This window comes from Taudactylus pleione, unplaced genomic scaffold, assembly GCF_031769625.1.
Source record: "Taudactylus pleione unplaced genomic scaffold, aTauple2 ptg000387l, whole genome shotgun sequence".
NCBI lineage: Eukaryota > Metazoa > Chordata > Amphibia > Anura > Myobatrachidae > Taudactylus > Taudactylus pleione.
In genome coordinates this window covers 1,982,486-1,996,826 of record NW_028284788.1, presented here as the reverse complement: position 1 = coordinate 1,996,826, position 14,341 = coordinate 1,982,486, and the positions used below count along the sequence as shown (strand labels likewise).

The 14,341-nt window shown below is 43.6% G+C and overlaps 1 protein-coding gene across 2 annotated transcripts in view; it reads left to right on the top strand.

Annotated features, from left to right (window-relative positions):
- Nucleotides 1-14,341, top strand: part of ELAPOR1 (endosome-lysosome associated apoptosis and autophagy regulator 1) — a 529,163-nt gene that overhangs the window by 166,898 nt on the left and 347,924 nt on the right. The window lies entirely within an intron of this gene.

The window sequence follows — 14,341 nt, the reverse complement described above, 5'->3', positions numbered from 1 at the left end:
AGAATTTGCAGAAGCTGTAGTACTTGATGCTGTACCGCCTCCTGTGAATCCAAATGAGTGATTAGGTTACGGAAAGCACTTGATCCAGGATTAGGTGCTTGATCCGCCACCATCGTTAGGCTTGAACATACTGTCACAGTTGGGGCTAGTGAGTTACCTGTATCAGATGATGAACTGGAATCACTGGAGGCCGGCTGGACTGGAACCATGGGTAAGATGAATAGCTCTTTTATTAGAAGAAGTGAGTAGCTGTGAGGACTGCCTTTGGTGATGAGTGACTGGAACTGGAAACTTGAGACGTTGGAATGAGACCAGAAGGAACTTGGAGGGACCGGACTGGGACCGGCAGGTAGGCTGACTGAGCTGGTTGGGGTACCAGTAGGTGGGCTTGCAGATGGATGGTAGCATGGAAGCTACTTGTTGTGGCTTGGGAAGCGGTGGGTAGACGTTGGTAGCTGGGTGGCTACGTGTAGTGGCTGGATAGCCGTGGGTAGACGCTGGTAGCTGGGTAGCTACGTGGAGTGGCTGGATAGCCGTGGGTAGATGCTGGTAGCTGGGTTTCTATGTGGAGCGGCTGGATAGCCGTGGGTAGACACTGGTAGCTGGGTGGCTATGTGGAGCGGCCGGATAGCCGTGGGTAGATGCTGGTAGCTGGGTGGCTACGCGGAGCGGCTGGATAGCCGTGGGTAGATGCTGGTAGCTGGGTGGCTACTTGGAGTGGCTGGATATCCGTGGGTAGACGCTGGTAGCTGGATGGTTACGTGGAGCGGCTGGATAGCCGTGGGTAGATGCTGGTAGCTGGGTGGCTACGTGGAGCGGCTGGAAAGCCGTGGGTAGACGCTGGTAGCTGGGTGGCTACGTGGAGCGGCTTGGGAGCCGTTGGTGAGAGATGGTAGTCAGAATTTGCAGAAGCTGTAGTACTTGATGCTGTACCGCCTCCTGTGAATCCAAATGAGTGATTAGGTTACGGAAAGCACTTGATCCAGGATTAGGTGCTTGATCCGCCACCATCGTTAGGCTTGAACATACTGTCACAGTTGGGGCTAGTGAGTTACCTGTATCAGATGATGAACTGGAATCACTGGAGGCCGGCTGGACTGGAACCATGGGTAAGATGAATAGCTCTTTTATTAGAAGAAGTGAGTAGCTGTGAGGACTGCCTTTGGTGATGAGTGACTGGAACTGGAAACTTGAGACGTTGGAATGAGACCAGAAGGAACTTGGAGGGACCGGACTGGGACCGGCAGGTAGGCTGACTGAGCTGGTTGGGGTACCAGTAGGTGGGCTTGCAGATGGATGGTAGCATGGAAGCTACTTGTTGTGGCTTGGGAAGCGGTGGGTAGACGTTGGTAGCTGGGTGGCTACGTGTAGTGGCTGGATAGCCGTGGGTAGACGCTGGTAGCTGGGTAGCTACGTGGAGTGGCTGGATAGCCGTGGGTAGATGCTGGTAGCTGGGTTTCTATGTGGAGCGGCTGGATAGCCGTGGGTAGACACTGGTAGCTGGGTGGCTATGTGGAGCGGCCGGATAGCCGTGGGTAGATGCTGGTAGCTGGGTGGCTACGCGGAGCGGCTGGATAGCCGTGGGTAGATGCTGGTAGCTGGGTGGCTACTTGGAGTGGCTGGATATCCGTGGGTAGACGCTGGTAGCTGGATGGTTACGTGGAGCGGCTGGATAGCCGTGGGTAGATGCTGGTAGCTGGGTGGCTACGTGGAGCGGCTGGAAAGCCGTGGGTAGACGCTGGTAGCTGGGTGGCTACGTGGAGCGGCTTGGGAGCCGTTGGTGAGAGATGGTAGCGTCGAAGCTACTTGGAGCGGCCTGGGAGCTGTAGGTGAGAGATGGTAGCATGGAAGCTACTTGGAGCGGCCTGGGAGCTGTAGGTGAGAGATGGTAGCGTGAAAGCTGCTTGATGCGGCCTGGGAGCCGTGGGTGAGAGATGGTAGCGTGGAAGCTACTTGGTGCGGGCTGGGAGCCGTGTGGAGAAGCTGGTAGCGTGGAAGCTACTTGGAGTGGCCTGGGAGCCGTAGCTGGGAGATGGTAGCATGGAAGCTACTTGGTGTGGCCTGGGAGTCGTGTGGAGAAGCTGGTAGTGTGGAAGCTACTTGGAGCGGCCTGGGAGCCATGTGGAGAAGCTGGTAGCGTGGAAGCTACTTGGTGCAGCCTGTGAGCCATGGGTGAGAAATGGTAGCGTGGATAGCTAAATGCAGCAGGCTTACGGATAGCACTGGTCTAGGAACCAGCAGGAGCCTGGAACATACTGGTACACAGAGGTACAACTATAGCACAAGTAGTACACCACGGAACGTAACAAGATGTTCAAGCACTGAGTGCTATTAGAGGAGGATCTATATACCTAGAGTCTGGCAGTGATTGGTGGATACAGACAGGTGGTCTGGCAGTGGCATTCTGAGTGGAGCAAGGCACAACATGTAGAGGGAGTAATCATCATTGCAGCCCTTGTGAATCAGGACCACCCCTGTGATTCCAATTAAGACTAGCAATGCTCACAGACAGAACAGGGTCCAGGTGATTAATCAGTGTGGGGAGGAGAGTAGTCTGCACACACAGCCAGCATGATTCAGCTAGAGCAGATGTCCCAGGAGAATTACAAACACAGATCCATGGAGCAGCTGGCAGAGGTAAGTCACAAAAGGTAAAAACTAGCCAGGATTGTGACACTAAGTGATCAACAACAGAAGCAGAAATAGGGGAAATGATGAAATGTTTCTGTTTGTGTTGAAAGTTATGGGAAGAAAATATGATTAGAAATCCACCTTTCAGATGCATATTTACATTGCAAAATTAGTTCATGTATGGGGCTAACCAGACTCATAGCTCTGGTGTGCTTGTAAAAACAGAATAATAGGCAGACATAACACAAAAGTAATTTTTAAGTCACTAATATTATTGGGGATCCAATGGGATCACCTAATATTGAGCAAACTCAGAAAACTGAAAGTTATCCCAGTTTGCCTGTGGAAACTTTCGCAATCTTTAGATGAAATCGGTTGTCAGAGCCTATGGAAATGAGTGACAGGTTATTATTTTTATTAGTAGCATTTAGTTATAAGGCTTAACAATTTTCCACAGCATTACACATAGTAAAAGTACAACACAGAGTAAATAGGGCAAAAAAGTAACATATTTTACATAAAGTAACTTATTTACATAAATACAAGTGTAGGCATGGCTGAAGAGTATGCATATAGGCTGATAGAAAGATCAGTCTAGCTGTAGTTTTAAGGAGATATTGGATAGAATAGAGGCAGGTGAGGGGAAGACCAGAGAAAAAAATGCAGTTATCAGGTTGCAAAGAGGGATCCAATTGGATCCCTCTGCCTGTCCTGGCCCACTCATGGCAAGTTGGATACTTAACAGGCCCCCGATAATGAATAGGCCCCTTAGTGTATATACATTTTTTTAATCCACTTCAACATTATAAATATACCACAAAACTGCTCTGGAAGCTGACAAAACACAATAAATCTGGTAAGCACAGCAGGAGGGCACCATGCTTATGGGTTGCCATACCAGCCCCCCCCCCCCAATTTTTCTTTTTAAGTGCTGACAGGGTGTATACATACCAATTCACCTTTTGAGTTCCCTGCTCTACACTGCATAGAGTGGTGAAATTGGAGCAAGCAGTGTAAGTGTATGCAAGCGTAGTGATTTGTCTACTATGAATGTGCAGTGAACTGCCCAACAATAATGATGTGTTAACATGAGCCAGGGGGCACCAAACAACCCAGCACTGCTTCCTTGACTGCTTTCATAACACTGGGGAACAAAAAAGATATATTTTTTTCTTGCCAGGATTCGGTTTGAGAGTACTCGCTGGTCCTATGTTCGCATTAGATCTTCGCTATAGCTGAATTGGCTCCAGTTTTCAAATTAATGAAAAATTATAAAGTTAAATGATTTTCTCCATTTGAAGTACCTTACTAGTCTAGGCCTGCTTTACTTAACAGAATTGACTTAGTTTTGCTTTTTTTAACAACTACCCTCTTTCAACAATAACAAGAGTTTGTTTTATTTGTGATAACGTAGCTGGTAGTCATGTTTGAGACACATAACACATTGAAATCTCCTCACTAACGCTGGGAGGAGGCGTGGCAGTGCACTGCTGAGCTTGCTGGGACATCCTCAGACCACAGCCACGCCTCCTCCCAGAGAGGAGCAACGGAGAGGACCGAGTGACGCAGTTACTGTAGCACACCTTATGTTCCTTTGTTTAGCCCTCTCTCTGCCGTTTTGGCTTGTTTTGTTCAGTACGTCTTCGGCTTTTGTTGGGAGTTAGCACTGAATGTGTGAAACAAAACGCTTTCGTAGTAAACATCAGTTCTTCTCAGAAATGGTGTGCTAACAACCCTGATGTTTTTTGTTATATTTGTGGCAAATATAGTGTTGCAAAAAAAGAAATAATATAACTGTATTCATAAAACAAGCATATCAGGCTTATTTTGGACGTCACATAAGCCAGCAAGACAAGATTTGGGTGCCTCACAAAGTTTGTAAAACCTGCGTGGAATCACTCCACAATTGGACTAAAGGTGATCGAAAAGGACTTAATTGTGGCATACCTATGATGTGGTGTGAACCAAAAGATCACTTGAGTGACTACTATATTTGTGCTGTAAATGTGAAGGGTATGAATCGATTTAAGAAACGCAAATGGGAATACCCAAGTATGAATTCTTCAAAACAATTGATACCACATAGTGAAGATTTACCTGTACCATCATTCAGTTCTTTGTGCGAAGTTGAATGTGGTCATGTGGAAATGTTAATTTCATCCAGTGCAAGTAACAACACAGATAAAAGTGATTTTGAAGAACGTTCCTCTTCTCCAAACAAGTTTTCTCTAAAGGAACTAAACGATTTAAGTCGTGACTTGAATTTATTGCAAAAGGAGCTGAGCATTTAGCATTCAGAGTTCAAGAAAAGCACTGTCTTGAGCCAGATATTACAATACTGTTGGAGTCTGCAGAGGGACTGCCCGCAACAATAATACAAAAGAAAATCCTACAAAAAATGGTTCTCATAGCTTCCTAACACTTATGTATGTAATTATCCTGTGTCTTTTTATAACATTTTACGAATCAAATTTAATCAGAATAAAAAAATATCTTTTTAACTATTTTTAACATTTTTTAAAATTAAATTTTTCATAAATATTAAAGACATATGCATTTCTCAAAAACTAGAGCCAATTGAAAAATAAGCATGGCATATTCATGATCAGGAGCACAAAATTCATCAAAATCGACTCTTAAATCCCTGGCAACAGATTGACTGTTCCCCAGTGTAATCATCATATATTATATAGATTGGGATAATGTGTATGGGGGTCACAGACAATAAAACACTGTGGGATTTATCAATCCTTCATCTGAGGACCACTGTACACAAAAAAATTCAGCCTTAAGTGTGAGGGGTCTATACACTGAAGTGCCAAAAGTCATTGGATAGATGCCTATTATCATGTAGGATCCCCCCCTAGTCCAGCGAAGTGCAGCAATTCAACATGACATGAATTCCACAAATGGACGGAAGACCTTTTGAGAGATGTTGAGTCATGCCATCTGGATAGCTTTCCACAGCTCCCTGATATTTTTAGGTGCAAGATCTTGGGTGCGAATAGACCACTCCACTATGTCCCATAAATGCTTGATTAAGTTCATGTCAGGCGAACATGGTGGTCACACCATTCATGGGAAATCTCCAGAATGCTCCTTGAACCAATTCTGGACAACTTGGGACATGGTGCATTATCCTGCTGGAATATTCCATCGTTGTAAGGATACATGAAGTCCATGTAGGGCTGCAAATGGTCATCAAGCAATGCAACATTAATGACTGTGTTTAGTCAGACCAGTAGACCCAACCCATGCAATGTGAACACACCCATCACCAATATGGAACCACCACCAGCCTGCATTGTACTTGGTTGATAACTGGGGTCCATGACCTCATGGGATCTGCACCATCCCCAAACCCTGCCATCAGCCTGAAACAACTAGAACCGTGATTCTTTGAACCGCAACATGTTGCCAGTCCTCTAGGGCCCAATTAGCAATGTCACTAGCAGGGCCGATTCCAGGGGGAACCGCGCCCTGTGCAGGATGGCAACTTGTCGCTGCATGGCTAAAAATGGGGGTGTGCCCTAATTACCATATACCACGCCCCTAAATTACATTATTTTGGGGGCGTGTCTGCATGGCACGCCTCCCATTAATGTCAGGCTGGGGGCACTGGTGTTTCAAGTAATGTTAAAAAATTAAGGAACTACCAGCTTTGAATTCTTTTTCACTACCCGTGGCCAAGCTCCTACAACATTAGTTGAGATCGCTTTGGTCTCAACTAATGGACTTTCCTCTCTGGTCTTTGGCTGGAATAATGGAAAAGACAAGTATGCCCTCTTTTGCCTTTGCTTTATGCTCTGAGCATCGAAACTTTAGCAGCAAAAATTCTAAATAACCCCCAATATTGAGGGGGTTTCGGTACAGGGATCACAGTACAAATGATCTTTTTTCGCACCCTGGTTTCTCCTTTGACCTCTTTCCCTACTCTACAGGCCGAATTACATGCTTATGGTATCTGCTCGGGACATAAAGTGAATAACACTAAATCAGAGGCCTTAGCATTCAATCTTCCTCTTCCCACACAGAAACTTTTAGAGATCAACTTTGAATATATTTGACACACAAATAGTCCATTATATATGTAGGGATAATTATCAGTAAGAAATACAAGCAGCTATTTCATGCTAATTACGCCCCTTTACTACATGCGATTAAAAAGGATTTACTTAGATCGCCACGTCTTATATTCATGGACTGGCCGAGTTAATTTGGTCAAAATTAATATCTTACCTAGGCTATAATACCTTTTTCAGATGATCCCAATTGTGGTCCCGACCTCCTACCTTTGTGAGATCCAGTCAGTGTGTGGTTCTTTTGTGTGGTCCAATAAAAAACCTAGACATCGCAGGGCTTGCCTGGCCAAATCTCCAAATAATGGTGGTCTGAGGCTTCCAATTTTTGATAGATATTTTTTTTTTAACACAATTGAGTCACATAGCATCTTGGCACACAAGAGAGGTCAGTAAAAAAGGGGTATTACTTAAAAGCGACTTGGTGGGCAACCATTTAGTAAGTTTCCTTCCGTGGCTCCCTATGAGTATGAGACTAATCTTGGTTCAAGAAGTCCCTTGCGTGATGGCCGTCCTAAAGGTGCGGGACAAATTAAATAAACATTTAGAACTGGCACCCTGCCCGTCCCCCTTAATCCCCCTGTGGCATCACCCTCATTTCCCATTGGGATGCATGTCCTCTTATATGCATCCCCGGGTATCAGCTGGGATAACTAGAATTATGCATATTCAAGTTGACTTCACCCTTAAAATGTCACAGACCTATGTGAAAAATATGGTATGTCCACTAATCATCAGTTTGCATTTATATAGATTTGTAATTTTATCCACTCTGCAAATTTATAGTTTATCACTCTGCAAACCTCACAAAGTGCGTGCACCCACTTAATTTGAATGCCAATGTATTTACAATCCTAGTTGCAAAGGCTCTATGTCAATTCCTTATTCGTTGTTAGCCCCCTTTTCATCTGAGTTCAAAGAATCATTTAAGCAGACTTGGGAGCATGATTTGGATATTAACTTAGAGGATGATGATTGGGTGGACATCAGAAAATGGGTGACCATGTCCTCCATTAATACCAACATAAAAGGAAACTCCTATAAAGTGTACTCACGCTGGTAAATGGTCTCTGAAAGCTGCATCAGATTTTCCAGGGGACTCGGACCTCTGCTGGAGACAGTGTGGCCACATTGGTTCTTTTATGCATATATGTGGTGGAACTACCAACGGATATCTAAGCTTTGGGATGAAGTCGTACCATTACTTAGGTGATTGGTGTCTCCCCCTCCAAGGACCCATTACACATGCTACTTTGTAAACCGTTTAGATGCCTATCTAAACCTCAGAATAATTTTTGTAGCCCTATTTATAATGCAGCTAAACTCTTGATTGCTACGAACTAGAAACAAACCGAAGCCCTGTTAATGAAAGCTCTAATTAACAAAATCTGGTACTAATGGAGTATCTCCATTACACTATGTTAAAATTTCACGCTGCCTGGGAACTCTAGTATTCCACATTTCATAGATGGCTACCTGGACTAGAGTGAAGCTGGTCTTCTCTAGGTTGGGTGGTATATCACATGTTGCCTTCCCATCCCATCGTTACCCCTTTTTTTTCATTATTGTATTTCATTTGGTTTGTTCTATTTTTGAGTTGTGTTGGTTTAGATAATATAATTTTTAAATTAATAATTGAATAATGCTACTGTTGCACACTTTTTCTACAAGATTCAATGTTTTATTTGTAATTCTTTGCTCATCATTTTTATTTGATTCTGGTATTGTGGTATTTGTAAATTATTCTGCTAAATAAAGAGATAAAAAAAAGAAAGAAAATATTTTAAGTATTGAGCACATACAATATAGGAAGTGATATGTACAAAATAAATGATTCCAATTTATCAAATTGTTAAAGAATTGCTGGTTTCTAAATAGGATCAAGTCAAGTCATGAAATGGAAGCAATTAATGGAGTCCATTTTTCTATTAGAGCAGCGTTTTTCAACCGCTGTGCCACGGTTGTCAAGTGTGCCGCAGGTTCAGCACGGTCACAGCCAGCAATCAGAGCCGCCCGTCATAGCTGCCGGTCAGATCCGTCTTTACTGCACTGTGGACCAGGCAGCACTGAGCTCTTCTGGGAGGCTCAGACGCAGCCAGCCCGTGACCTATTTAGATGCGGCGGCGTGACATCACAGGTCAAGCACTCCGCTTTGCAGCCAGCCTCCCTGCCTGCCCACTCGGCCAGCCCGCCCGCCTGCATGCTGCTGACAGCACTGCATTGTAAATTTATTTTTTATGTGGGAGCCAGTGTGATTTGTTTTTATGGGGGCAGCAATGTGTTTTTTTTTTCTTTGGGGGCCAGCCAATGGTTTTATTTTTTGTGGGGAGCAATGTGGTTTATATTTTTTGTGTGGGGGCCAGCCAATTATTTTATTTGTGGGGAGCAATGTGGTATTTTTTGTCTGTGTGGCCAGCCGATGTGATTGCTCCCCACAGGAAAAACAATGTTTTTTTTGTTTCTGTGGGGGCTAGCCAATGTTCTTTTTTTTCTGTTGTGGCCAATTTATGTGTGTTTTATTCCAGTGGAGGCCAATGTATGTGCATTTTATTTCTGTGGGGGCCAATGTTTGTGTGTTTAATTTCTCTGGGGCCAATGTATGTGCGTATTATTCCAGTGGAGGCCAATGTATGTGCATTTTATTTCTGTGGGGGCCAATGTTTGTGTGTTTTATTTCTCTGGGGCCAATGTATGTGCGTATTATTCCTGTGGAGGCCAATGTATGTGTTTTATTTCTCTTGGGCCAATGTATGTGTGTTTTATTCCAGTGGAGGCCAATGTATGTGTGTTTTATTCCTGTGGAGGCCAATGTAGTGTGATTTATTCCTGTGGAGGCCAATGTGGTGTGTTTTATTCCTGTTGAGGCCAATGTAGTGAGTTTTATACCTGTGGAGGCCAATGTAGTGTGATTTATTCCTGTGGAGGCCAATGTAGTGTGTTTTGTTCCCCTGGAGGCCAATATGTATGTTTTTTCATAGGTCGTGCACGCTGCATCGCCGGATGGTGTGCCTTGGCAATTTTAAAATCTTGAGTAGAGTGCCTCGAGTTAAAAAAGGTTGAAAATCACTGTTTTAGAGGGATCTGGTCAAAATACTGACAGTCGGGATGCCGTCGCTAAAGGTGCTTGTCCACTACACAATGAAAATGAGGAATTGAATGATTATATCGTTATCGTTCAATCGTTCATTAATGGTGCAGTAAATATGCCAGCAAAGACCAGTGGTGCGTGTTCCCACTGGTCGTTGCTGGCATCTGTCATCGCCTGAACATGCAGGCCAACCTGTTGATATCGACTGGTTGTGCATGTTCGGGGATGAGGGGGGGTGCCTGCACTGAAAGACATATCGTTCAGTGTGGGCACATTATCCACTGCACCGGATGATGAACGATTGAATGATTACGATGTTGTAATCATAAAGTCGTTTCACTGTCGTGTAGTAGATACGCACCTTTAGAATACCGGTGCCGCAATACTGATACCTGTCAGAATCCCAGCGCCAGCATCCCAACTGCTGGCATCCCGACTGCCAGCATCCTGACCATCGGCATCTCGATGGGAAATACTGGGGATAGGAGGAGGGTTAGGCAGTAAGGGGGAGGGTTAGATTTAGAGTGCAGGGAGGGAAAGATTAGGTTTAGGCAATATGGGGAGGCTTGGTTTAGGCACCAGGGGGATAGTAAGGATACTGGGCCTGATTCAGAGCCGGATGCAATCAGCCGTTCGCTCGTACACATTCGATTGTTTTAAACCATGCATGCGTCCGGTTATCATTGCGCATGTGGGCCGGATCATTGCGGTCATTTTTCGTTCGCTCGTATACACAGCGCACAGTTAGTGACCTATGTAACTTGATTGAAAGAATGTTCCATTTATGGGTGGTAACGGGGGTGGAGATGAGAAAACGCAGGCGTGTCAAGCCGTTTTTTGGGCGTGCATGTATTATCTTGTGCGAATGTCCAATTTGGACGATCTTTTGGATACGTCACTGTGTGATCCAGTTTCCATTATGACTGCTCGTTCAGCTTGTGGTAGGGTATTGGATCTCGCAAAGACGATGGTCTCTTCGTAGCTCCCTTAGCGAATCGATGTTTTGCTATTCTCCTTTACAAGGCACAAGACCAATCACCTAATAATTGGATCACTTGGGAGAAGGTGATTTGCATGGGTCATGATTTATTAGCTAAATTTGGAATGCATGTTGTGTTCCTATTTGTTTGTGTTTTGAAATCACAGCAATCACAAAATAAATGTTTAAATAAAGGTAAACATGCTTGACGTTTTTGCTATATTCCGTACGCATGTTGTTGTCAGATTTTTTTTTGTTTTTAAAAAGCCCAACACTTTTTTTTTTTATTTATAAAGTTTTTTTAACATTTTGGTTACAATACAGAAAGACAATCAGCTACTAATTGCTTTGCTTGTGTTATTGTTTACTTACCCATTACCTTATGTTTTTTTAAATTAAACATTTTTTTAAGTATATGACCTTTGTTATGTATTTAAGTATGTTTGTTCCAGTCCCTTTTAGCCATTTGCTAATGAATTTGACACACAATTTTTTTTTTAGGGATTTTTATTTTTCAAAAATTAAATGTTCACATTTTGGTAGAAATGTGGCATTTTTTCCAGCCAAATGTTTTTTTTTTCTTAGATCCAAAAAATAAAGTAATGTTTAAAATAAAAAACAATTCACAAGAAAGGAGAGGGAGGTTTTGTGGTGCAACAATATGGGGCAAACACAGAGATGGAATTTGGGGGAATTAGCCAGTGCTGTCAACGCCTTCTCCCCCGCTTGGCTTGATGTTGGAGGGAGCATGACTTTGTCCGTCTGGTTGTACGCCTTGCCTGGCCAGAGGTAGCTGGTGTTTCCTCTGGCCTAGGCATAGGGCTAGGCACATTTGGAGAGATGGGCGATGTTGCGCCAGAGGTGGAGGGCCCTGATGTTCCGGCAGGAAGGGAGGCCGGCTCCAACATGCGCAGGCGGACGAGCTGCTCCAGGGCATTAGCTATTCTGACACTGGCCGCAGCGTTTTCCTCCAGGGCGTCCGCCACCCGTAGCAGATTGGCGTCCATCCTCATCAGAATCTCTGTGTTTTTATCCATTTTCTCATTGAGATCTGAGAGAAGGGCCACTGCCTGCGAGGGGGAAGGCCCTGGACTGTCTGCCACAGGGTCCCCAGCCGGAAATACTGCTTCCTTCCCTGCGGAGCCAGCAGATCTACTGCGGCCAAACCTCAGTTCTGGAGCAGACTCGTCCTCTTCTGTGTCTGTGTGAAAAAGAGAGATCATACAAATATTAGTACATTTTTAAGTTTCCACAAAAAACAAATTTAAACAGTTTTATCTAAATTACCTGCGGGAACATGTGGAGCCGCAAAGTCTGGCATGTCTGTGTCCACGTTGGACACGCCAAACACCTCCTCTTCCTGCACACACCCCTGTGCCAGCTCCTCCAAATCGGTCAGTTCCAGGGACACAGGGTTTGGCCCACCACCTGTCCCCCCTGCATGCCTAGCCCTATCAACCAACTTTTGCTTTAGCTGATATTTGAAGTCACTCCATCTTTTGGTTAAAAAAAGCAATTTTAGATTTTAAATGTTCCTCCACATTTTGGGAATTAGGTGAGAGCATTTACGTACCGGCGTTTGACCTCTTTGGTTGAACGGACAAAGTCACCAACCCCATTGACAGCACTGGCTATTTCCTCCCACAGTTTCCATCTCTGGCTTGCACCCATATTTTGGGGTGCCTGTGCCAGGTTATCTATGCACTTTTGCACCAAAGCCTCCATCTCCTTTCTTGTGAATTGCGGCTGCCTTTTTCGTTTGGCCCTGGCCTGAGTACTAGGCCCCACAGCCTCCTCATTGTCAGTCTCAACACCTTACACAAAATTTAGAAAAAAACATTTATTTTTTTTTGGTGGTAACTTTAATTTTGGAGCTACTTACTGTGAGGTCCTGGATTTTGGCTTTGCTGCTGTTCAGTGGACATGATTAAACCCTTGAATTCAGCAGACCCATTGTGGGCTCTCGTGACGTTGTTATAGATGCGTGTGCATTATACGGGCGCATCTATTGTGCGTCATTGATTTGAGCGGGAAAGTTCGGTCTATTTAAGGCTTTTTTGTGGCCTTGTTTCGGGGTGGGTTGTTTGTAGTGGTTGTCATGTGAGAGTTAATCGGAGTAGTGGTTGTTTGCGGAGAGTTTGGTGGATTTTTGAAGAGTTTTCTGTTTGTTTATTTTCTTTCGCATTTTTTTTCTTTCGCAAATTTTTTTTTTTTTTGTTGAGGTAAGTTTTTGTGAACTAATTTTTGGTCGATTAGAACTAGCAAATATCTTTTTCATTTTTAATGTTAATACGTGTTTCCTTTGCTTTTATTTAGTTTTTTTTTTTTACGTTTGGTATTGTGGATCTTGTGTTTTTTGGTGTTATCGTCTTTGTGCGGTAAGTATTTTTTGTCATATATTAGACCCTGTTATTTTTATTAATTTTTCATGTTTATTTAAGGGGTCACACTATGCAGATAGGTGTATGTAATTTTTTTTTTATTTTTGGCAATGGTTTTTTTTCCCATTATAAATTCGAAATGTATTGCGTATATTTTGCTCATCTCCTGTCTATGGCTTAAGTGTACCATTAAGCATTATTTTGTAACCTGTATTGCGTATATTTTGCTCATCTCCTGTCTATGGCTTAAGCGTACCATTAAGCGTTATTTTGTAACCTGTATTGCGTATATTTTGCTCATCTCCTGTCTATGGCTTAAGCATACCATTAACCGTTATTTTGTAACCTGTATTGCATATATTTGCTCATCTCCTGTCTATGGCTTAAGCGTACATTAAAATTTTCTTGTACAATCCTAGAATAACATCTGTGTAGTGCATGCATTCTTTATATTTTAGCCTTAGCCTGTCTTAATTTTGTGTAAATTTTAACATTATTTATATGAAAAATCTAATTCGTAGGTTTACTTCAAGATGTCACTACCTAACCCTGTAAGATTCTTCTTAATGTGTAAAAAAGATAAGTATATTTTCTCATTGTTAAATTTCGAAAAAATAACTACATTGTCTAACATTTCAGATTTATGTTGGGCGAATTATAGTGGCGATGGTCCACGACCCCGACCAACCTGAACATCCTCCTAGGCGTAGGCATCGTAGGCGTGCGAGGCCCCAGATATTTAGAACACGTGTCACCCTTTTTGGAATGCCTGATGATGTGGTCTTAAGGCGTTATCGCCTACCCCCCCAAATCATCCTAGACACTCTTTCATTAATAGAGAGTGATCTTGAAAGGCAAATTAACAATACCACCACTTACGCAGTTAAAGTCGGTGTTACATTTTTGCGCCTCAGGATCCTTCCAGACCACAGTTGGCATCGTTGCTGGAATTTCACAATCCTCCTTTTCAAGGATCCTGAGGGCGGTAATGGATGCACTATTTAAGCACCTCCATCATTTTATTAATATGCCATTGGATATGGGTTCCCTTAATGTGGTTAAGCAGAAACTTTTCAAAATTGCAGGCTTCCCACACATCATAGGGGTTGTGAACGGCACTCACATACCACTTCAGCCTCCAGCAGCACTGGAGGCAATATTTAGGAACCGAAAACATTTCCAT